At 38.6% G+C, this 26,536-nt stretch overlaps 1 long non-coding RNA gene across 1 annotated transcript in view; it reads right to left on the bottom strand.

Moving 5' to 3' along the window:
- Positions 1-23,273: 23,273 nt before the first annotated feature.
- LOC111725035 overlaps positions 23,274-26,536 on the bottom strand; it is a 77,895-nt gene continuing 74,632 nt past the window's right edge. The window contains exon 5 of the long non-coding RNA XR_002773202.1: positions 23,274-23,296. This is a non-coding gene — a long non-coding RNA (uncharacterized LOC111725035). The remainder of the gene's footprint in view (positions 23,297-26,536) is intronic.

Below are 26,536 nucleotides of genomic sequence, written 5' to 3'. Positions count from 1 at the left end.
TACTGTGCAGATAGACTAAACATCAACAACATTGATGGCCTGTAAGTCTAGCACTAACCAAAATGAGCCATCAGTTTTTTTAAAGGAAGGATGGAAGTGTTATAGGGTGAGTTAGTAGGCTTGAGAATACCAGCTGATACGAGTTTAAGGATGAGTGGTTTAATGCCCCTGAGGGCCACCATGGGGATTGGGGATTGTTTAAGGGAAGGATATGAATTTTGGTATTGAAGGACAATGAGAATGGGTGAATGATGGGAAGCCATAGAAGGAAAAGAGATATCTCATACAATAGGGTCTATAGGGAAGTCAGATTGAAAGAATGGAGGTATTGTAGGAGAGGGATTAGAGAGGAGCAGGATGGGTAGTGAGAGGTGGGAGCCAGCGGGAATCGTCAGAGTTGCTTGTAACCTAGAGAGGATATCTCTGCTTAGTAGGGGAATGCTGCATGAAGGAATGATAAGGAATGATTGTGAAAAAGAGTGTCCAGAAAATGGACACCACAGGGTGAAGTAGTGTAAGGGCATAGCAAATTACCATCAATAGCCACCACCGAGATCTCTCTTTGTTGTAGGCAACCCTTATGGCAGGGCAAGTTGAAATAGGAGGCCCCAGTTTCAATGAGAAAAGAGATTGGCTTACCTTCCACTAGCAATGATATCTGGAGCTCAGTCTTGGTGAGAGTCCAGGGGCCTGATGATTCTCCCAGAACTGTTATTCTTCAGTGGCCAAGACCAAGAGGTCAGGGAATTCAGCCAGGTCCTGGGAGTAACTGCAAACTGGATCCTCAGAAAGACATGGGCAGTCAGAATTCCAGTGAGGACCTCCACAGGCTGGATTCAGCTTGTGGGAGGGGAGTTTGGCATCTGGTGACTGCTTGGTCCCAAACCAGGTGTACCACACTCGAAGCATGGTCCTGTGGGAGGCTTTCTTTTTCTGGATTGTTCAGAGGAGTTTCAAGAAGTAGCCAGGCTTTGTCTAATGGCAGAAGCCAATAACTGGAGGTCTGAGAGGCACTGCCACTTAGAGTCCTCTTGTCAGTTATTGAAGACCTTGAAGGCCAAATTAATGAGATCTCGTTGGCGGGTCTGAGGGCCCTGAGGGGATTTTGGAGTTTTTTCCAGATATCAGGTGCAGACTAAGAGATAAAATGCATGTTGATAATGAGTCTGCTCTCCTTGCTCTCCGATGATAGGGTGGTATAATGGTTGAGGACTGCTTTTAGACAGATTAAGAATTGATCAGGGTTTTCATCTCATTTCTAAGTTATTTCTTTTAATTTTTCATAATTGATGGCCATATGGGTTGCTTCTTTTAGCTCCTCTAAGAGCCCTTGGATCATGTGGTCATAGAGGCAGATCCCAGAAGCATTAGTTTGTTAATTCCAAGTGGGTCTTCCTGGTGGACAGCTCTAGCACCCTCCACAGGGTTTGCTCTGGCCTCTGTAGATCTTCAGTGTGAACCTGAGCCTGGGACCAGACCTGCTCCCTCTCCTCTGAAGTTAGGGTGGAGGTGAGGATGAAATATAAATCATGCCAGCTCATATGATTGGGTTAAATATCTAAATTCTTGAGAGTATTTGTGGGATCTGTGGAGAACACACCTGGTTTCTGATATAAGTGAGACAAATATGAGAGGGAAAAAAGGGCATGAACCCTGACAATACCTTCTATTCCCTCAACCTCTCAGAAGGGATATAGAGGTTGTGGGGGTCCAGAAGTGGAAGGTTCAAAGGTGTGACCACATCTAGTAAGAGGTGGGGAAATTGGGTTCTCCATCTTTCCTTTCCCACCTGGGCCCACCATTTTTTCTTTTTCATCCAGGTGCAGTGGAAGGTGGGTGGGGGTGGTGAAGAGAGAGGGATGGGGTGGAATTCTTCGGGTAGGGCAGAGGTTGAGGATGGGGGTGTTGTGGGAGGACAGAAGGGGGAGGGTTGTCTGCTGGGTCAAAGGAAGACAATGGAGAATCCGGGGGTTCAGGAAGGGCTGGTTTGGCCCATGCAAGAAAATTTGAGAGGGTTCATAAGACAAACACAATCAGAGGAGGAGGAAGGCCTGGACGTAAGGGATTTCCAACCATTTCCCCAATTTCTGACAGTAATTGTAAAGGTCAGTGAAGACTGAAAGATCAAAGCTGCCATTTTCAGGCCATTGTGAGCCACTGTCTAGTTTGTATGTTGGCCAAGCAGTATTACCGAAAAAGATGAGGCATTTAGGTTTAAGGTAAGGACAGAGGTATAGAGGCTTGAGGGGAGTTAAGAGGCAGCTTAAAGGTGAAGAAAGGGAAATCCATGACTGAGTGGTCCCCTTATCAGAAACTTGAGGTAGAATATAAATGATATTAAAGCAAGAATGAAAAAGGAACTTACAAGGGTGGGGAGAAAGGAAGTAGCCAAGGCTGAGGTGAGAAAGTTACCAGGCCTCCTTGTGGGACCTTTAACCAGCTGGGAAAGAGGGGTCCAGGCCCACAGGACAGCATCCCCAATCAGGAGGCACTGGACGGGTGAGTGTGACCCCCCGGGGCTAGTCCATGACCAGCATGGAATTTAGGAGACATGGAGTACCAGAGGTTTTCGGCCCAGAGTGGAGAAAGGAAAGAGAAGTTTAAAAAGGCTCAGAGAGGGGTTATCTATGAATGCTTAAAAGGCCTGGAAATGGAGGAAGAGAGAGAGAGAGAGGAGTTGGAGTGGAGTTTAAAAGGCTCAGATAGGGGCTATGAATGCTTACCTCAAAAGGCCTGGAAGTGGATGAAGAAGGAGAGTGGAATTAAAAAGTCTCAGAAAAAGGATTATAGATGAATGCTCACCAACTATTAAATGGATGAATTCTAGGCAGGGGTCAGAGGGATCCCTCTGTTTCCCTTCCTCTCCTCGGAACAAGATCCGTCTAGTTGGGAGTGGGTTTAGGGGGTGTATCTCGGCCCCCTGAGGGGACTTCTTCCTATCCCAGGTTCTCAGCACCCTAATGAGAGGTTAAGGACCTAAAATGAGAGGTTATTCCAAGACACAAACAAAAGGTAGGGGAGTTCAGGCTCTGTGGGCAACGTGCCTTTATTTGCTCGGGTGCAAGGAGGCTGCGTTCAAAAAAGAAGTCAGCACATGAGTTAAGGTGGGTGGGCATAAGAAAGTTTGGAGCGGTCGGGGTTGACACAGTCAATCCTTCTTGGGCAGGATGTTCTTTCCTGGGCTGAACGGTTCTATTTGGGCGGTTCTCTACTTTCAGCCCCATTAACTACTGGCTACGATGTGAAGGAGAAGGTATCTTTGTACACTGTTGGTGGGAATGTAAATCAGTACAATGCCTATGAACAACAGTATGAAATGTTCTCAAAAAATTAAATCTGAAGCTGCTATATGATCAGGCAATCCCACTTCTAGGTATATATGCAAAGAAAAGAAAATCAGTGGGGTGGCACCTGTGGCTCAGTGAGTAGGGCACCAGCCCCATATACCAAGGGTGGCAGGTTCAAACCCCGCCCCAAACTGCAACAAAACATAGCCGGGCATTGTGGCGGGTGCCTGTAGTCCCAGCTACTTGGGAGGCTGAGGCAAGAATCGCCTAAGCCTAAGAGCTATAGGTTGCTGTGAGCTGTGATGCCAAAGCACTCTACCAAGAGGGGGAAAAAAAGAAAAGAAAATCAGTTATCTTGAAGAAGTACACTCACATGTTCATTGTAGCATTATTCATAATAGCTAAGATACGGAAATGACTATTGCTAATTTTGAACTTGAAGTGTAAAAGGAAATGCCCTGCCTTTCATAGTAAACCTTGAAACTGTCTGCTAAGTCACTCCATAAACTGTTTACCTCTGTCCTACAACAGCTCCTATTTTGCTTCTCTCTCTGTTTCTCTATCTCACATCTGTGTATGTTTCTTTTTTGAAAAACTAAAAATGAATCAGTTATTGTGCAACATGCTTGAAGGGCTGTTCATTGGTCTATTCTTAGTGAATTGTCTGCACAAGTTAGTGTGAGAAATTATTCTGATGACAATAGTGATAGTGAATCAGTCAGTTAAGCGGAGCTCTGATTAAACAATGATTCAAACCTTGAACATTTACTGTGTACATACATCAGATTTTTTAAATTCATATGTTCACTTGAGACAAAGCTTTGTAAAAAGGAACATGTTTGGTCATTTTCAAAGAAAATCGTAAAAAACAAGTGATAGGAAGAACATACTTAAATTTACAGGTGGCATGAATCATTCAGTTTTTATTAAGAAGTATAAATAAGCACAGTCAGTGACTAAAGTTACATAAGTTTTTATCTTTCTTTCTGCTGCTGAGAAATCCTCCAAACCATCAACAAACTCAATTCTTAGGAGAGGTTTTGGAGAAAGCTGATGGAAGCCTATAAAATAAGAATCTATTAATTTTTTGTGTCAAAATTTTTAATAATTCTTTTATTTTTGTAATAAAATGAAATATTATCAATAAAACTTTTAATGAAGTGCTATAAAAGGCAGAATAGGGAACGGAGTGTTCCCATCCTCACAAATTGTTTTGTGTGCTCTTCTCTTTTCTTACTGGAAGGGACACTTTTGCTAAATGCTGTCTTCTATCTGTAGGATTTTACAGTTTTAATCATTAGGTTATAATTGCCAATGAAAGAATAATTTGTCAATTCAGGGAAAAACGAAGCATCTTTTATACCAAAGTTGAGCTTGCACAAAGCAAAAGCTGCCTGAAATTTCACCAGCAGAAATTCATTCTTTGCATCTTACTTTTGTTGTTCCTCAGAGTTTCTCCAGACTCCCCCATTGCAGTTAATAAAATCTCCTAGTCAGGTCAGCCAGAAACCTCTGGACTTTTTTAAAACCGAATTTCTTGACCTTACCTGTCCTCAGGGTGGTGTGCTGGGGATGGCCGGGGGGTGCCCGGGTGAGCCCGGCAGCCTGCAGCCCAGGGGCCCCGCGGGGGCTGAAGCGGGCGGCCAGGCAGAGCCTGGGGAACAGGTGTCCCATCGCGAGGCCTTCTGCCCTGGCCCTCTGCCGCCTGGACGCGACGGCCCTGCGGCCTCCGCTCCCCCTTACTCGGCCACAAACTCTCGCGTCACTGCCTCTTGAACCCATAGCCCTGCTGCTGCAACCCCTCCTCAGTTGCCTGGACCCCTCTCCCCATGCTGAACGCCAGCTCTGCTCGCACATCGGCTGTCAGACCTTCAAGTACCTTTGTGTGAAATCATCACCAAACTCGCCACATGAGTCTAAACCGGACGGCGGACGCCCAGTGTCTTCTGCTCATGGGAAAAGCAATTATGACCTGCAAAGGTTTGGGCCAGACCTAAGACTTCTGAGACTTCAACAAAAAATAAGAGAAAAGGGGAATTATTTCTAGATGTGCAAATACTCTCCCTAGAGAAGAAAGGATTAAGGTGAAAAGCACAGAAGTTGGGGTCCCAAAGAAGTCTCAGAGTGAAACCAGTGCCTCCTCTTTAGGGGCTGTGAATCTCCTGAGCTGAAGGAGAAGAAAAAAGTGGATGTGCTTTCTTTAACTTTCCCAGAATTTGCCCCAACACCAATCCTATTCTTGACGCTGAGAATGGTCAGTGTGAGTGAGCATCAAGGTCGTCTCTTTGATCAGTGATCCAGTGTACACAGCGGGTGGGAAGTGTTTGCTTCCTGGGGGGGGGGGGCAGTCTTTTCCTTTTTGCTCATCCTACAGTAAGACTTTTAAGTGGTTCTGTTGCTGCCTGGCCTGTGTGGGCTGGTCTTCTGCTTTGAGAAGCAGATTGTTGTGTCTGTTGTCTCTGCAGTTCCCGAGTGGAGCTCAGAAGAGCAGAGTGGGGCACTGGGGTTGGTGGCTACCCATTGCTTGCAGGTGCTGTCGTAGGAGGACACCAGGCAGGTCTGAGGTGTGACTCTCTGCCTTCCAGCCCCTTTGCGTTTTTCACTCCCACCCTCCTCAGAATAGCAGTGACTAGCTCACTCAGTCCCAGTTCAGCAAACCTGGATGTAGCATTTTCTTTCCTTTTCTCAAAGTGGGAGTATTTATTTCATTTATGAACAATTATTTCTCTTGTGAAAAGATAGACCATAATTCCTCCCAATGGTGTTTATAAAATATTATATTTTCCTGTGCCTTCCAAGAAACAGCTGTTGTTTAGAGCGGGTACCCCTCTGCATACCTGAGGCTGGGCTGGCCATCGTCTCACATGGTGTCCTCCTTGTTGGCTCAGGTCGCGTTAAGGGGTTGGTTACTTATGGATGCCTTTAATATTAAACAGTGAAAATGCTGTTTTGATCGAGGTATGATGTCCACTAAGTTGTGACAGTGGATCCTTCATTGCATTCAGATAAATAGCTGCATATCTAAAATAAAATAAAATTTCTCTTCTACCATACCCTATACCTCCAAACTTATTAATCATTCTGTCTTTTCCATCGCATTTTCCTTCACCTGGTTCCAAGCCCCTTCAAAATGCTCAGGTGTATTGCTGTGTCTCATAGCTGTTCTCACTTTTGCTAATCTACCCCTCTCCAATACCTCATGCCACTGCCAAATTGTCTGTCAAGAACAGACCATCAGGACATCTTACCCTGAAGAGAAGAGGAGATATCAAAAAACAAAAATCAAAAACAAAACAGGTGGTTCCTCATATTACCTACATAATAAGAAGAATATAAACTCCTCACTGAGAGAGGCTGGAGGTGGTATGGAGACAGCATTGGTTTTTCATTCTTGTTCTACTATTAACTTCCTCATCTTAGAAAAATTATTTAAACTCTTTGAGCAGTTTTCAGTAATTTCAGCAGAAATTCAATAATTTCTTCAAACAGGCTATTAATACATACCTTAGAAAGTGTCCATGTTACTTGAGACAATTCATATGAGACTATTTGGCAGAGTAGCAAATCCAGAAATCAGATATCTTTTCTCAATATAGTTCCAAACTGCTTTTCATATTATCTCTTGCTATACCCATTCTCTTGCAATTAGGCCTTAACATCCCAATTTTTCACAAACATATACACATCTGTACTTCCTTTTTCCTACCTGTGCCATGTGTCTGAATCTTCTCCATCAAACTCACTTCTACTCATCCTTCAAGAACCAGTTTAGATATGACCTTTTCCATAACAATTTCTCTAAGTTACCTGCACTCCCCATTCACAAAAGATCACTGAATCCTTTGGGGTGCTCATAGCACATTTCAGTGTTTTTATGTAGTCCTTGTGAAGACTGTGAAGGGTGTGAATCTTTTACTCACAAGCTGACAAGTTAACCTGTGATACTGGAAGAAGATAAGAGATCCCTGAATTAGAAATTTTGGACTTTATTACTCAGAGCAAACAGCATGAGTTTTGTGTCTGTGTTGCTTCCCCTTCCGAATCCCACAGTGGTGCGGCGAAGGGGACCCAGGTGGATGTCAAGTATGCAGTGGAATCCTGACCTTAGGGAACCTGAATCTGTTACAATGGGCTATGAACAAACCTGTTGACTTTTCCCTAAACGGAAATATTATTTTTATTATGTCAGACAGTAAAGAAATTTATACTTTTCTCTACAAGGAGAGGCTAACTCTGTCTTCAATGTCTGTTCACTCACAAATCATTGTTAAAAGATAAACTAAAACAAAAAGTTGTCCAGAAACATGAAGGATCCCTAAAGAATCTTGTTTCCCAACACTGCCATGAAATCTTCTTCATTTCCAAATTGTGCGGGTGAAAAAGGTTGTATGTGGGCAGTGCCCTGTACATATGGAAGATCTCAGCACCCACAGAACTATGTATTTCAGAATGGAAAATCCCCAAAGAGGAGTAAACTAAGGTAAAAATTCAAAGTAAAGAAAGGTAAGGCCAAGCATCAGGATAGCTCATAATCTACAAAGTTTCCTCTTTAACAACTGTGGTTAAATTAACTATATATTTTTTAGGATTTATGAGGTTGAAATGCAAATAAAATTCTAAATACCCTAAAAAATTATTTACTTTTGATTAGAAAAAGTACAAATCTCAGGGATATCAAAAATTTACTATACTACTACTAGGGGTACCTCCTAATGGGTACCTACTCTGAGCCTACCACTTTTTCTATTGATAATAATTTTTATTCCTCATCAATCAATCATGGGAGAAAAGTTCTATGCTCCAAATTTTTAGACTGAGTGATCAAGTGGCTTACTTCAAGTGACAGAGGACATATGTTCTTTTGAACTCAGTCTATTTGCTTTGTTCAAAATTCTACAGGCAAAACCTTCTTGTGAGATTCTTTTCTGAGCTTATCACCGGCTAATGCTATAGAACTAAAGGACATAAGTCTGGAAGTTGGACCAGACACAGGTCAGGGAGTAACTACATGGATGGTGCAAAGCAGGAGGCATCGACTGGGGAAGAGTCCCTACATCGGTTTCACTTCACCTTATTTTCAGTTTTGGCTGAAGTTCATTTTCATTGTGGATATGTGTGTGTTTCTTGAAAGTGAAATAATGGATCATAACAGAGTCTGTCTCAGAACTTTCATAATGACTCACATATAATGGAGCACAGTGTTTCTTTTTCACTTCAAAGGAAGGTTGGAGCAACCTTTCTGGGGAAGAAGAGTCAGAGCTGCTCTGAAAGAGAAATGCAGACCAATTTTATAATCATTTCTGTTTCTGAGATTAGAATTGTCCATAAAGCCTCAGATGGTTTTAATTAGTTATCTATTCCTTTATCTCTCCATCTAGCCAACACCTACTTGTGGCAAGCCGTTGAACTGCCAAGTAATTGCAAAGAATGAAGAGCTGAATGATTCATTGTAATAAAATAATGTAAACTTTTAAATCAGACAGATCTTAGTTGAATTCTTGTCTCTGATACTTATGAGATGAATTATCTAAACTCTCCAAGCCTCTTTTCATTGCATGTGGAATAAAAATAATAATCCCTATCTTCTAAAAATGTGTTAGAGTAAAACCAACGAAGTATGTCAGTTGCCTAACAAGAGTTATCTGAACCACGAATAGTATTCCCTTCCCTTCTCACTCAGACATTGCCAGGTTATAATGTATCATGTGGTACTTGTTGAAAACTAATAAATATCATAAAGACAACTCAAATATGTAGTTTCATAAGAAGTATACTGGACATGGTTTAGGATCAAAAATTAAGTGAATTTCCTGCCTAGGAATGCCATCAAAGAAATGACATCAAACAACATCCCCATGTTTAGCAGGGTTTTGAATTTTCTCAAGGAAATTCAAAACTTAGCTGGAGAATTCTTCCATTTGAATTATTTGGTTTTTGCTGTTGGACAACTTGGTATAACATGCAGAGATGTTCAGGGGACCATTTTCTGAGTTGCTCAGTAGAGACCATTCTTTTGAGTTACTCAAAAAGAGAAAAACTTGTCAAATTTCTACAAAAACTAGCTGATGAAAGAACTACTGTCTTTGCTGACACTGAGAAAAAAGCCATGTTTGTTGCAAATTTTCTTTGCTGAGAAAGCTTAGCAACTACAATATTCATGGTGATCTAGCATAAAGATGGCAAACTTGGAGTTATTTTTGCTGTGGAAAGCTCATGTTGCAACTTCAGTAGTTGCCAGAGGGCTGGATATTGAAAATGTTCAATGTGTTATCACTGTGCCCTGAATCTGACCCACAGGTCATTGTGAGAGTACTGCAGAGCTGTTTCCTTGTTCAATGTTGAATTGGACAGCCAGAGTCCTGTTGTGTGCTCAACAGCCTTCTTCTTTATGGTTGGAAGAAACTGCTGTTAGTACCTGTCTTCCAGGTTTCAGTGGTAGAACAGAAATGTGTTTGCATTACTTGATTCTAGAAAGAATTACCAAGGCAAGAGTACGTTGAACATAGCAGGGTTTCTTCTTCACAAATTCCCATTTCAGTAGATAAAGAGTCTTGGAATTAAAACTAAAACATTGAAGTTTGTACTATAGTTTTGATGCAGAAAAGAAAATAGTTTGGATTTGGGATTTTTAATACATATAAAACCTGATACTCTGGTGGGAAGGTACTGGAAAGATCACCTATATGGTCCGTCTAACAAGGGTACAAGTGAACTTTTCTAGAACTAGAATATAAATGTTTTGACACAATGACTAAGCAAATGACATGAAGTCTATGTTAACCAGCTTGATGAAAGTATTTCAAATTGTATATGAAAACACTACACTGTACCCTATGTTTGCATTAATGTATACAGCTATCATTTAATTAAAAAAATTTTTTTTAAACCTGATACTCTTCTATTTCTCCTCCCATTCCCACTTTCACCCTTAAAAAAAAAAATCCATACTGACTACTTGTATAAAATGCTGAAAATTATAACATTGCAGTTACTATGACAAATGATGTTAACTATAAAGATTAAACTAAGTATTCTAAATATCTTGCTTTAACCAAAAACAAAAAGAAGGCTTTAAGGAGCTTACAGTTTCTTGGGGAGAGAGTAGAGGATAATGAGAATAGATGACAAATACTCTTCCAGCCATAAACTGGAAAGGGAGTTGTGGCAGCAGGAGCATAGAGGAAGCGCTTACTTCCAGCTTGTGAGATTGATAATGTTATTAACCTGAACTTGCCCTTCCTAAATCAGGACTAATGGTTGTGGAGATCCCCTTCCCTCTACCTTGCTTAACTGTCTCCTCTTACCCTCTTCATTAGCTTCATAATTAAAGGGAGAAGAAAAGGTCAAATGGAAACAAGCAAAGGTCCAACTCAAGAGAATCGATCTTTTCTGCCCTTTCCAGAGAGGAAGGTGTATACATCTGTGCTCCACTGAAATGTCTACTGGGTGATTTTGCCAAGGCTATCTGAGGTATTTACCTAACTTTCCCTCTAGAGCCTGTTTGGTAATGCCTCCTTAAAAAGCAAAACTTGAGTGAAAGCCACATGAAGCTTGCAAATCTGTGAACCACAGCTTGCCTCTCTGCTTAGCACCTCTGTCATGTGTCCCCCATTACTCTGAAGGCAACAAGTCCTCTCAAAGTTGGACATCCAGGAGCCTTCCTCTCCCTGCTTTTACATTAGTCGATATCAATGATTTGTTTCCCAATTCTTGTTCTACTCCAGCCTCCTTCCTTTTGGAGGTGGCAAAAAACATTTGTACTCCTTTGTTTTGCAGGAATTGTAGATTCATGGGTAGTTACGATCTACCCTTTATCCAATATCCTCAGTGGTTCCATCTTTCAAAATTACATTATAGTATTAAAATTAGACATTTGACATTGCCTCAATGTATGTGTATAAAGATGACAATTTTTTTCATTCTTTATTGCTTTTTCTTTAAATTGCTTTAAGACTTTCTTGCTCTTAGTGTATTAACCTTTATTGCTTCTAAGACTCATAATTTCTTATGGTGATTAATCCTCCAAGTAGGGCCGACAGCCTGCAGAAATCAAAAGGATGCCAAATGCTTTGGAGGCCAATTTTCCTGCAGGCACAAACTTTCCAAAATAAACATATCCCAAACATCAGGAATCTTTTCTATGTAAACTTTGGCAAGACTTTTAAAACACTTGATTATATTAAGAAGGTCTGCACAGCAAAGGAAACAATCAAAGAGCAAATAGTCAACCTACAGAATGGGAGAAAATATTTGCCTGCCATATATCTGATGAAGGACTAATACCTAGAATCTACAAAGAACTCAAACAAATCAACAAGAAAAAACAAACAACCCCATTAAAAAGTGAGCAAAAGACATGAATGGAGGCTTTTCAAATGAAGATAAACAAATGGCCAGTAAGCATACAAAAATGCTCAACATTACTAATCATCAGGGAAATGCAAATTAAAACTACAATGAGATATCACCTTCACTTAGTTAGAATGTCTTTTATTAAAAAGTTAAAAAATAATAGATGCTACATGAATGCAGAAAGAAAGGAGCACTTATATGCTATAGGTGGGAGTGCAAATTAGTACAAACTCCATGGCAAACAATATGGAGATTTCTCAAAGAACTACAAGTAGACCTAGCATTTGATCCAACAATCCCACTACTGGGTAACTACCCAAACGAGAAGTCCCCATTCCATCAAAAAGATACATGCACTCATATATTTAACACAGAACAATTCATAACTGCAAAGATATGGAATCAACTTAAGTGCTCATCAGTTCATGAATGGATTAGCAAAAGTGTTATATATACAGAGGGTGCCAAAAAGTGTATATGCATTTTAAGAAAGGAAAAAACTATACAAAAATTATATTACTCAAGTCATGTTTGACTTCTGCAGTTACAAGAGGTACTCAAATGCTACTTGTATTCATCTTTTGTAACTGGTATATATTGAGTGTCACAATTTTAAGACAATTGTTTCCTTTTTTTTTTTTTTTTTTTTTTTTTGAGACAGGAGCCTCGAGCTGTCTCCCTGGGTGGAGTGCCGTGGCATCACAGCTCACAGCAACCTCCAACTCCTGGGCTCAAGCGAGTCCCCTGCCTCAGCCTCCCGAGTAGCTGGGACCACAGGCACCCGCCACAACGCCCAGCTATTTTTTGGTTGCAGCCATCATTGTTGTTTGGCGGGCTCGGGCTGGATTCGAACTCCCCACCTTGGGTGTACATGGCTGGCGCCTTAGCCACTTGAGCCACAGGCGTCGAGCCATGTTTCCTTTCTTAAAATATGTATACATTTTTTATTTCAGTCAATGGGAGGAGCAAGATGCTGCAGAGTAACAGCTTCCTTGCAACTGGGCACGGACTCATAGAAACCCTAGTCCAGAGGCATGGTAACTTATAGAGCAACAGGAAGTGAAAGGAAAATTAGGGCAAGGAAACAGATAAAAGAAATCACTCATGAGGAAGAATAAGCAGAAAAATCCTGACAACATGAAAAACCAATCCAGAGCAAAGGACTGTGAGGTAGCTACTGCAGAGGATTCCAGCCATAAATGACAGAAAGGGAATTTAGAATACAAATGATGAAAACAATGAAGAAAATGCTGGAAACAATGAAAGAAACTGCTGGTAAAGTGGAAAATAACTAAAAGGAAATCCCAAAACAGAATCAAATAAGATGAACAATATGAAGAATATAGGATGCAATCCCCATTAAAGCTCCACTGTCATACTTTTAAAATCTAGAAAAAGTAATACTTCATTTTATATGGAATCAGAAAAAACCCCGAATAGCAAAGACATTACTCAGGAACAAAAACAAAGTAGGAGGAATTATGTTACCAGACCTCAGACTATACTATAAATCAATAGTGATCAAAACAGCATGGTACTGGCACAAAAACAGAGAGTTAGATGTATGGAACAGAATAGAGAGCCAAATGATGAATCCAGCTACCTACCGTTATCTGATCTTTGACAAGTCAATTCAAAATACTGAGTGAGGAAAAGATTCTCTATTTAACAAATGGTGCTGGGCTAACTGGATGGCAACCTGTAGAAGACTGAAACTAGACCCACATCTTTCACCATTAACTAAGATAGACTCTCACTGGATTAAAGATTTAAACTTAAGACATGAAACTATGAAAATACTAGAAGAAAGTATAGGGAAAACACTTGAAGAAATCGGCTTGATCGAAAATTTTATGAGGAGGACCCCTCGGGCAATTGAAGCAATGTCAAAAATACACTTTTGGGACCTGATCAAACTTAAAAGTTTCTGCACAGCCAAGAACACAGTAAATAAAGCAGGTAGACAGCCCTCAGAATGGGAGAAGATATTTGCTGATTATGTCTCCGACAAAGGTTTAATAACCAGAAGCCACAGAGAACTCAAACATATTAGTAAGAAAAAAACACACGATCCCATCTCAGTGTGGGCAAGGGACTTGAATAGAAATTTCTCTAAAGAAGAGAGGCACATGGCCTACAGATATATGAAAAAAAGCTCTCCATCCTTAATCATCAGCGAAATGCAAATCAAAACTACTTTGAGGTACCACCTAACCCCAGTAAGATTAGCCCATAGCCCATATCACTAAATCCCAAAACCAGAGATGTTGGCGTGGATGTGGAGAAAAGGGAACGCTTCGACACTGCTGGTGGGAATACAAATTCATTCCTTTTGGAAAGACATCTGGAGAACACTGAGAGAACTAAAAATAAACCCATCATTTGACACTGCAATTCCTTTATTAGGTATATATCCAGAAGACCAAAAATCGAATTACAACAAAGACATTTGTATCAGAATATTTACTGCAGCCCAGTTCATAATTGTGAGGTCATGGAAGAAGCCCAAATGCCCGTCAACCCACGAATGGATCAATAAATTGTGGTACATGTACACCGTGGAATACTATGCAGCCCTAAAGAAAGATGGAGACTTTACCTCCTTCATGTTTATATGGATGGAATTGGAAAATGTTCTTCTTAGCAAAGTATCTCAAGAATGGAAGAAAAAGTATCCAATGTACACAGCCCTACTTTGAAACTAATTAATAGCTTTTATAGGAATGTCATAACCTAATTATAGCCTTAGAATATGGGAAGGGGATGGGAGGGAAGATGAGGGGGATGGATGGGGGTAGGGAGGGTGACTGGTGGGGTCACCTCTATGGTTTATCTTACAAGGGTACAGGTGAATCTTTCTAAAAGCAGAGTATGAACGTTTTAACTCAAAACTAAGAAAATGACATGAAAGTTATGTTAACCAGTTTGATGAGAGCATTTCAAAACATACATGAAAACAGCACACTGTACCCTATGATTGCATTAATGTACACAGTTATCCTATAAGAAATAAAAAAAATAAAAAATAAAATAAATAAAAGAATATAGAAAGGATATACAGAGCTGAAGGAATTGAAGCAATTAGGGAACTTAAAGATGGAACACAAAGTATCAACAGCAGATTAGACCATGCAGAAGAAAGAATCTTAGAGGTAGAGGACAAAGCTGTTGAGATAACTCAGATAGTTAAAGGGGCAGAGGAAAAGAGAGAGAAAGCAGAACGTTCACTGATAGAATTATGGGACTTTATGAAGCGTTCAAACATATGAGTTATAGATATCACAGAAGGGGAAGAAGAATGCCCCAGGGGAATAGAAGCTATACTAGAGAATATTATAAATGAAAATTTCCCAAATATCACCAAAGATTCTGACACACTTCTTTCAGAGGGATATCGGACCCCAGGTCACCTCAACTCTAACCAAGCTTCTCCAAGACACATTGTCATGAACCTGTCCAAAGTTAAGACAAAAGAAAAGATTTTCCAAATGTATATATGTATACATTTTTGGCATCATTTGTATATATATTATGGAGTACTACTTAGCCATAAAAAGAAATGAATTATACAATAATTTTGATGGAACTGGAGAGCATTATCCTGAATGAAGTATCTCAAGAAGGGAAAACAAACATCACATGTACTAGCTAATGATTTGGAACTAATCAATGGGCATAGGTGGGCACAGAAAGAAATAAAGCTCTTTGGAAATCAAGAAGGGGACAAAGGGGAAGGAAGAGTGAAAACCTACTGAACAGGTAGTATAAACACTATTTGTGTGATGAGCACACTAATAACCATGCCTTAGCATTATAAAAGCTATCAATACAGGCTTGGCAACCATAGCACAGTGGTTATGGTGTCAGCCACCTACACCAAGGCTGGTGGGTTTGATCCAGCCCAGGCCAGCTAAAGAACAATGACAACTGCAACAAAAAATAGCCAGGCATTGTAGCAGGCACATGAAGTCCCAGTTCCTTGGGAGGCTGAGACAAGAGAATTGTGTAAGCCCAAGAGTTTGAGGTTGCTGTGAGCTGTGATGCCACTGCACTCTACCAAGGATGACATAGTGAGACTCTGTTTCAAAAAATAATAATAATAATAAAGCTATCAATATAACAAAAAATATTTTTAGCCTCTTAATATTTTTAAATTAAAAAAAAAGAAACACCCATAGTACATGTAGGTAATGTGAGTTGTTTAGAAAAATCTCAAAATAAGATATTTAGTAAGCCTCAGTGTATTTTGATTATAATAGTCAATAGCTTTCCTGAATGTATTTATCTTCGTTCTTTACAAGGTTCTTGTTTCTAGTCCTTATCTTAAACATTGTTATTGTTATTAAATTTTAAGCCTTTTTAATTTTGTGAAGGCAAAAGTGGAAACCTAATAAACATGTGTATATGTAAAAAAAGAGAGAGAGAGAGAGGAGAGAGAAAATAAAACAAAAACAAACAATGGTCCTTACGCCATATTCATTTATCTTGGCAACTGCAGATGCAGACCTCAAGGTAAGGTATATGTCAAGAAATTCAACATTTTCTATAATATCATAACTTTTCTGTGTTTATTCCAAGCACTTCCAGCATCACTAGTGACACTCTGTATGGGTCCCATGGTCTAACCCAAGGTCCAGGGTATTACACTTTGCACAATAAAAAAGATGTAAGAACCCTAGTTCTAGTAATGTGAAGTTTACTAGAAAAAGGAACTACTCCAATATGATGCTCACATGCCATTTTAATAGGATACTCACAACACTTGAGCTCACCACAATGGCATAAAGAGGTAGCTATAAAATTGTTACTCTATACACTGTATACAAGTTCTGACAATTAAGTTTGTGAACTCATCCTAGAAAAAGTGCTACATACCTCATTGCTGAAGATCACTAAAGTCACCTTCAAACTATTCTCATTGGGAAGCTAGGCACAGACACCAGCAAAGCAGTTTTGGAACTCTTTTTCTGGAATGAGCATTGGGACTGTCATTATATTCCCTTGATATCCTAAATGCCATCAAAATGTCTTCCTCTCAATATTTCCTTAATCTTTGTGTAAAGGAAAATGTCACTGGGGGCCACATCATGTATCAAAGAGGATGTTCCAATACAGTTATTTGTTTTCTGGTTAATCCACCCCCAGACAAAAAAAAAAAAGATTTAAAAACTCCCTCACAGAGAGCGTTCATTAGTGAGCTCCTTCAGGATCATTTTTGCACACACTTTTCTCATGCCAAGATGGTCAGTTAAGATTTTCCTAAGTGTTTCTCTACTGAGTGTTGTTTGTTTGTTTGTTTGTTTTTGGTCTGCTATACTTCTCATGTTGGGCCAATGATTTTAATACAAAATTTGACAAATTTTTGCAGTGTTTTCATTAGTTCTGCTTGTTACTGCCACTGACCTCTCTTCATCAGTAACATTTTCTATCTCCTCAGGAAAATGTTTAATCCATTTGTACACTGCTATTTTCTTCATGATATTAGCCCCATAAACTTGGACTGATTTCATCTCACTCTCGTCAAATTTAACAAGAAATTTAATGTTTGTTAATTGATCTAATTCAAGCTCTGACATTTTTGCAACAACACATGAAAACACACAAGCACGATAATGAACTCCACGCAGCAAGGTACTACCCACATGTTGACACAAACGAAGCTGTGAGATATACCAAGGTTTATAAAGAGCTTTGTGTACAGTGCTGCTAATGTAAGCACCTGGTGGCAAGTTTGAAAACTTAATTGTCAAAACTTATATTATAGTTAATTTTATGCAGTTATGAGTTAATATTGCATATTTCTTTTTTATTTCTTTCTTTTTTTTTTTTTTTGCAGATTTGGCCGGGAGCTGGGTTTGAACCCACCACCTCCAGCATATGGGGCCAGCACCCTACTCCTCAATTGCAAAAGCTACTATGTTCATTCTGTAATTTTAAGTTATGATAAATGTTATCTTCTTATAATGTGTTCGTTTATATTTTATGGTAGTAAATGATAAACTAGTATCTACATACACGAGTAGTTTATGCATGGATGACATATCTTTTTCTTAAATTTTTAAGTATTTCTAGGATATACAGTTCAACTGCAAGTTTTTTCAAATTGCCATAAATCTCAAAAACTATTCCAATATATTTATTGAAAAAAATCTGGATATAAATGGAACCCTTTATATGCAGTTTGAACCCATGTTGTTCAAGAGTCAACTGTATGTGGAGATGGGGCCTTTGGTAGGTAATTAGGTTTAGATGAGGTCATGAGGGTGGGGTCTCAGTGGTGGGATTAGTTTATATAAGCCCTTGCTCGCTCTTTCAACCGGATGAGGACACAGTGAAAAGGAGGCCACCTGCAAGCCAGGGAGAGTGTCTTCACCAGAAATTGACCAACCCAACATCCTGATCTCAGACTTGAGCTTCTAGCACTGTGAGGACATAAAATTCTATTATTTAAGCCACTCAGTATATTTTATGACAGTCCAAGCTGACAAGGATAACCTCTGTGGTTTATAAATACTTGTCTCCAAATCTCTATGCTCTAAAACTCACTGAAACACTCATGGACTTACCTGGTAAATGACACTTTCAGACCACCGTTCAAAGCCGGTTCACAACTCTACATGTGTTTGCTTTCCTGCTTTTTTAAATTTGGAGCCACAAAGGAATAGACAGGTAAGCTTCCTAATATCAGAATTCATAGCTGTTATAATGACACTAAGTAAAATAATCCCCAAATTGGTGTTTATAGAGAACAGTATTACAAGTAATATTTCTCTTCAGAATACATTCCTTATCTGAAAGATGTATTTAGATGAGTATTTTATTTCTTAATTATCTCAAATGAATAACTTATTTCTATATTATTAGATCTAACATTGAGCACACTGAGGAAAATCTATTTTTCTCATACTATACTATACTATTCCACATTAGGTTTTAAGTTTTGATATAGGAGATGGGTTCATCTATTTTCAAATATTCAACAAATTTTTTTTATATACCATTAAATTGAACAAGAACATGCTTGGGATTTTAGAAAAATAAAAACTGAAGAAAAGGGCCCTGATAATAATTTTGTGACATTATGCCTTAGTCTTTCTGTGTTTAAGTTTCTTAGTTTGTAAAATGTAGATAAGAACGGTATCTATCTCATAGAGTCAGTGCGAGGACAAATTAATTTTAAAGTAAAGCATGTAGAACCACATACATTACCTATTATTAATAATAATAATTACATCTTCTTTAAAAATGTGAAACATCATTAACTAAAAAATCACATAAGCTCAGTTACTGAGAAGGCAACCAATAAAAATGAGATATTGATGAATATTTAAGAATAGGTTTTAGGTGCTATGAGACCTGAAGTTTATACAATTTGGGGAAGCCTTTATAAGAAAATAAATCCACAATTACAAATATAAAATTAAGAATACAGGATGTTCATAGTAGCTCTGCTTGAATAAAAGAAAAAGGAAATAGATTTATGCCTCAGTAGGGGAACAGTTAAAGCAATTAAAAATAAAGAGGAATATACTAACCCAGAAGGGCTGCAGGTATATTGTTAGTGAGATAAACAAAATTCATTATGGCAGACATTCTGGTTGCCTATCCAATAAGCATCACTTCAGTTTTTCTTGCCAAGAGGCCCTTAACCTTATTCAGGGAGACAATGTGCCCACCTTTAACTAATTGATTTGATTTTTTATTTTTTTTATTTTTTTTATTTTGAGACAGAGCCTCAAGCTGTCCCCCTGGGCAGAGTGCCGTGGCATTACAGCTCACAGCAACCTCCAACTCCTGGGCTTGGTGAGTCTCCTGCCTTCGCCTCCCAAGTAGCTGGGACCACAGGCACCCGCCACAATGCCCGGCTATTTTTTGGTTGCAGCCGTCATTGTTGTTTGGCGGGTCCGGGCTGGGGATTCGAACCCGCCACCTTAGGTGTACGTGGCTGGCGCCTTAGCTGGTTGAGCTATAGGCACCGAGCCGATTTGATTTTTTAATTAAAAAATAATTTTGTACCTTGGTACGACCAAGTGGAAGAGTTCTGACTGAAGGGTTGTGAGAGTCATTGCTCTTGGACCTTTTTCCTCTTCCAGCCAGGAATGTGGAAAAATACTGGACATACAACAGGCATCTGGGCAGTCTTGAGGTAACAAGCCTATGGGTGAGAGCAATAACTAAGAACAGAACTAAAAAGATATAGAAAGCCCTCATGGCACTGTGGATCTTCCTACCAGTCTTACACTACCTACTATTTGATAAAAAATAAATGTTCATTTGGTTAAGTCATTTTTTATGCAGGTAAAATTAAATTCTAACTGATATGCATATTGTTTTATCTATATACCATGTATCTTAGAAAAAGATAATATAGGAAAACATACATGTGTTTGTAAAATGGACTGATCGGATGACCAGCAAACTCAGAAGTGTGGTTAACCCCAGAGAAGGGAAGTAGGCATGAGAGTGCAACTGTTCCCATTTTGTTCAATATACTTTTGCATTTGAATATTTTACAGTGAATATGTCACTTTAAATCCCCCAAATGACATTTATCAACGCCTTTCTTGTGCATGAGTGTGTGAGGAAGCATTTTGTCTTTCAAGTTGTGTTAGCAAAAACAGACGAACAAGTTTAGAAATTTAGGCTATAACCTTTAAATAATTTTAAATTTAGCTGCTTATGTCCAAATATTCCCTCAATCTTTTTTTATTTTCAACATATCACCATTTAAAAATACACTAAACAAACACAGTCTCTCTTTGAGTCACCTGCTGTGGTCTTCAAGGCTCTCATCCCTGTGGATTATGTTAAGGCCATCTGTAGAGCACAGCGTGTCTGGGAAAATACTCACTCTGTACTTTGCTCTAACATTTTCTTTAAGAATAAATATTTGTAAATCATTATCAAGAACAGTATTCAGGGGGAAAACCAAGCTAATGAAACAGTGTAAATAAAACATTTGCATAGAAATGGGTACTAAGTTGGAGGGGCAAGCAGCAGCCCCCGACCTAAACTGGAATCCCATAAGTTATTTTGAACAATATTAACATATCTTCCTGTGGATAGCTATGCAGTTATAGCATCTGATTTTCTACACAAACATAGGCTATAAACACAGTAAGATTTGGCTTTAAAAATTGTTTTTTTTTTCCAAATCATCCTCCTATCTTCCATAATTCAACAAAGAAATATTGAGTACCCCAAAGTCCCAGTAACTACATCTGCTTCTCTACGGGAACATGGACTATGAGCACAATAAGATTTGGCTTTAAAAACTTGCTCTCCTTCCAAATAGTCCTCATAAATTTAATAATTCAACAAACAAATATTGAGTACCTTATAATTTCCCAGGCACTAGACTAGGCTTTGGGCAAAGAGGGTGGAACAAGGAGAGGGGGCTGAGATGTAATGACTTTTGAGATCCATTTCTTCATGGATCTCTCTAGGTCATGGGTGTTATCAGATAGGAAGCCATGTGTGAAAAAGAAGTAAGATAGCATGGAAAGATCAAACAAATATCAAGAGTCAAAGACAGGCTAAGAGCCAAAAGCAGAAATATCATCCCAAGCCAAAGTAAATCCAAGGCATCCTTTCTTCTATTCACCCATCTGTTCAGGTAGCACTAACCAAAGCCTGCTACGTGCAAGCAGTATGCTGCTATAGGGAATGCACAGATAACAAAAACCATAGCTCCTGTCCTGGAGGGACTTAAGGACTGATAGACTAATAAGGAGAATAAAATAAGTATAATCAAATAATTCTGACGAGTATGCATTAAATGTCATTAACAACTAAGGAAAACAAAAATCTGTTTACTAAAGATATTTTAAAGTCTGAAAGCCGCTGACCTAGAACATTGATTCATTTATGTAGGCTCCACGCCCATAGCTCAGTGGTTAGGATTCCAGCCACATGCACCAGGGCTGGTGGGTTCAAACCCGGCCTAGGCCTGCTAAAAAAAAAAAAAAGAAAGAAAGAAAGAAAAAAATGCTGGACATTGTGGCAGGCGCCTGTAGTCCCAGCCACTCGGGAGGCTAAGGCAAAAGAATCACTTGAGCCCAAGAGTTTGAGGTTGCTGTGAGTCCTGATGCAATGGCACTCTACCGAGGGCAACATAGTAAGACTCTGTTTCAAAAAAAAAAAAAAAGAAGAATGATTAGTTTATGTAAAATGTGAGAGAAACATGCTCAGAACTTCTGGACTAAACTTAAAAGGCACTAAATGCCCAGGAGAGTGTCTTTTATACAGAGAGCAATGGTGAGACCCCTAGGGAATTTTCAAATAAGAAAATTAACACCATGGAAGTGGCCAAGTTTAACTTTCTGACCAAGAACACCATGGAATTAGATCACTTCTGGCTGGGCAATCAGAGAAGCCCTCATGGGAGAAGTGGTAGCTGAAAAAACGGAATAATTTTAATAGGACCAAATGGTGCAGGAAATAGAGAAAGGACTCGTTAGGCTTTGTGTCTGGCAAAAGCAAGGACATACAAGCAGTGAAGTGGAAGGTGGGCTCAGAAGCAGTCAACCAGAAGGTCGGGTTACTCAGTGGCCCAAGAATAGTGAGAACTTTATGTATGCAGAAACAGGGTGTCAGGTGCTGTTCAACAGATCTTACAGGAGAGAGGATTAATAGGAAGATTATTGCTTGGCCCAAGTCTTTTCATAGTATTATCTTTATCAGATTAGTAACTTCGGTATCTACAAGATTTTATTTGTGGAAAACAAAGCTTTGTTCGTTGCAAATATTTTGAAGTCTAAAAATCACTGAGCTAGAACATTGATTGGTTAATACAAAACATGATAGAAAATACTTAGAAGAATTTCTGGGATGAATCTTAGAAGGCAGTAAGTTCCCAAGAGAAAGTCTTTTATAGAGTGATAACTGCTGAGGTCTCTAGACAATATTTACACAAGAAAATTAATACCATACAAGTGGCCAGAAATATATGAAAAATGTTTGACATCACTAATCATCAAGGAAATGCAAATCAAAAGCACTATCAGATATCATCTCACCCCAGTTAGCATGGTTATTATCCAAGAAAACCCAAGACAAAAAACAAATCCTGTCACACATACAGAGAAAGGTAACTTGAATACACTGTTGATAGGAATGTAAACTGGTTCAGCCACTACAGAGAACGGTATGAAATTTCCTCAGAAAACTACAAACAGAACTATCAGATGATACAGCAATCCCACTACTGGACATTTATCCAAAGAAAAGAGAATCAGTAGGTTAAACATCTTCCCTCTTCCCACTGTTTTTTTGCAGTGGTATTTACAATAGCCAAGACATGGAATCAATCCAAGTGTCTACTAGCACATGAATGTATACAGAAAATGTGGAAATATTATACAGACAGTGCCAAAAATGTAAACACATTTTAAGAAAGGAAAAAACGGCTCGGTGCCTATAGCTCAACCGGCTAAGGCGCCAGCCACGTATACCTAAGGTGGCGGGTTCGAATCCCCAGCCCGACCCGCCAAACAACAATGACGGCTGCAACCAAAAAATAGCTGGGCGTTGTGGCGGGCGCCTGTGGTCCCAGCTACTTGGGAGGTGGAGGCAGGAGACTCGCTTGAGCCCAGGAGTTGGAGGTTGCTGTGAGCTGTAATGCCACGGCACTCTACCCAGGGGGACAGCTTGAGGCTCTGTCTCAAAAAAAAAAAAAAAAGAAAAAAGAAAAAGAAAAAGAAAGGAAAAAACTGTATTAAAATTGTAATACTCAAGTCATGTTTACTTCCATAATTATAAGAGAGACACAATAAAAGATAATGAATGTTATCAGTATACATTAAGTGTTATAATTTTAATATTTTTTTCTTTTCTTAAAATGTGTATACATTTTTTGGCACCCTCTGTATATATAATAAAATACTATTCAGCCATTTAAAAAAATAAAATCTTGTCATTCACAACAACATGAATAAAATGGGGGGCTGTATATTAGCTGAAAATATCTAGGAACAGAATATTAAACCCCACATGGTCTCACTCATGTGAAAACTAAAAAAAATTTATTTCATAGGAGTACAAATAGAACAGAGGATATTCAAGTTTGGGAATGGTAGGGGAAAAGGAGGATAGGAAACAATTTGTTAAAGAATACAAATTCTTTACAAATTTTCTTTATGGCTAGGTGGGCTGAGGTGGTTCTCCTGTTCTATACCACTATAGGATCACTACAGTTAACAATAATATAGTTTCAAATAGCTAGAAAGAGGTTATTGAATGTTCCCAAAATGAAGAAATGATAAATGTTTAAGATGATGGATATATCAGTACTAATTACTTGACCTAATCTTTATATGTTTTATGTAGCAAAATATCACTATGTACCCCCAAATATGTACAATTAATATTTGTCAATAAAAATAATGGAATAAAATAAGAGAATTAATACAGAAAAAAATCTGTATTATGAAGTTTACTGTTGCAGTTCTTACACAGAATGTTTTCAACTTTTCCCCATTCAGTATGACGCTGTCTGTGGGTTTGTGATAGAGGGCCTTTAATATTTGAGGTATGGTCCTCCTCTGGCTAGCTTGTTGAGGTATTTTATCATGTAGGGATGCTAGATTTTATCAAATGTTCTTTTTGCCTTTCATAATAAATGCTTATCACATTTATTGTTTTGTATAGGTTAAATCACCTTTGCATTCTTGAGAATGCACTATACCACTTGATTGTGGTATATTATCTTTTTGATATGCTCTTGGATTCAGTTTGCTAGTATTTTGTTGAGGATTTGGGTCTCTTTGTCAATTCTAGATATTGGTCTACAATTTTCTTTTTGTTGTTGTTGCATTTTCGTCTGGTTCTGGTATCAGGTTGATACTGGCCTTGCAGAATGAGAATTGCCTTCTCTTCCATTTTTTTTTTTTAACAGACTCAGGAGTGCTGGCATTATTCTTCGTTGCACATTTGGCAGAATTTGGCTCTGAATCCATCTGATTCTGAGGTTCTTGTTGTTTTTAGGAGATTTTTATTACTGTTTCAAGATCACTATTATTGAATTGTTCAGGATTTCTATTTACTCCTGGTTCTATCCTGACAGGTTTTACATTTCCAGCAACTTATACATTTCCTCTAGGTTTTCATGTTTGTGAGCATGTCATTGTTCCTAACAGTCTCTATTGGAAATGGATTTTTTGCATTACTGTGGTATCCATTGTAATGTCTCATTTTTCATTTTGGATTTCATTTACTTGGATCCTCTCTCTTCTTTTCTTGGTTAGTCTAGCTAGTGGTTTATCAGATTTGTTTATCTCTTAAAGAACAAATTTTATGTGACCCTTTGTATCAATTTTTAGTCTCTATTTCATTTAGTTCTGCCTTGATTTTTACTATTTCCTTTCTTCTGCTAACTTTAGAGAAGTTTGGTTTGATTTATTTGGCTTGGCTTTGTTATTATATGGTGTGCCCCAAATGTTCCCATACATCAGGAAAATGGGAAATTATAGCTAAGTGTACCATATTTTGCAAAATATTCATTACAAACTTTTATAAAACATTTATAAAATATTTCCTACATGTTGGCTACCTCTTTCTATACATCTACAAATTCTTATTTGCCAGTCATGACAAACACATTCCAAGATATCTGTGGTTATAATTTTCCCCTATGTATGGAACTTTTTGGAGTACCCTTAGATATGATGTTAGGTTGTATTATATATGATCGTTCTACTTTTTTTTATTAAATCATAGCTATGTACATTAATGTAATTATGGGGTACAATGTGCTGGTTTTATATACAGTTTGAAATATTTTCATCAAACTGGTTAATATAGCCTTCACCACACTTTCTTAGTTACTGTGTTAAGACATTTACTGTGTTAAGACATTTATATTCTACACTTAGTAGATTTAACATGTACCCTTGTAAAATGCACCATAGGTGTGCTCCCACCAATTACCTTCCTTCCACCCATTCTGCCCCCTCCTCCCCTCTCCCCCTTCTTTCTTCCCTTTATCTTGGGATGTAGTTGGGTTATAGCATTCATATGGAAGTATAGGTGCTTATAAATTGGTTTAATAGTAGGGCTGAATACATTGGATACTTTTTCTTCCATTCTTGAGATACTTTGCTAAGAAGAATATGTTCCAGCTCCATCCATGTAAACATAAAAGAGGTAAAGTCTCCATCTTTTTTAAGGCTGTGTAATATTCTATGGTGTACATATACCACAATTTATTAATATATTCATGGGTCAATGGGCACTTGGGCTTCTTCCATGGCTTTGCAATTATGAATTGGGCTGCAGTAAACATTCTGGTGCAATATCTTTGTTATAAAGTGATTTTTGGTCTTTTGGATATATACCTAGTAGAGGAATTAAAGAATCTAATGGCAGGTCTATTTTCAGATCCCTAAGTGATCTCTAAACATCTTTCCAAAAGGAACATATTAGTTTGGATTCCCACCAGCAGTGCAGAAGTGTTCCCTTTTCTCCACATCCATGCCCTCCATATCCATGCCAACATCTATGGTTTCAGGATTTTGTGATGTGGGCTTCTTACTGGAGTTAGATGATATCTCAAAGTGGTTTTGATTTGCATTTCTCTGATGATTAAGGATGATGAGCATTTTTTCATGTGTCTGTAGGCCATGTGCCTGTCTTCAGAGAAGTTTCTATTCAAGTCCCTTGCCCACACTGAGATGGGATCACTTGTTCTTTTCTTGCTAATACATCTGGATTCTCTGTAGGTTCTGATTATTAAACCTTTGTCAGAGACATAACCTGCAAATATCTTCTCCCATTATGAGGGCAGTCTGCTTGCTTTATATGTTTCTTGCCTGGGACAAAAGTTGATCTCTAATATGAAAGTTTCTTCTACTTTTTTAATGTAAGTGCTTAATGACATAAATTTCACTCTTTTTTTTTTT

The sequence above is a fragment of the Otolemur garnettii genome, unplaced genomic scaffold (genome assembly GCF_000181295.1).
Source record: "Otolemur garnettii isolate 467f Iridium unplaced genomic scaffold, OtoGar3 scaffold00030, whole genome shotgun sequence".
Lineage (NCBI taxonomy): Eukaryota > Metazoa > Chordata > Mammalia > Primates > Galagidae > Otolemur > Otolemur garnettii.
This window is presented reverse-complemented; position numbering and strand designations above follow the sequence as displayed.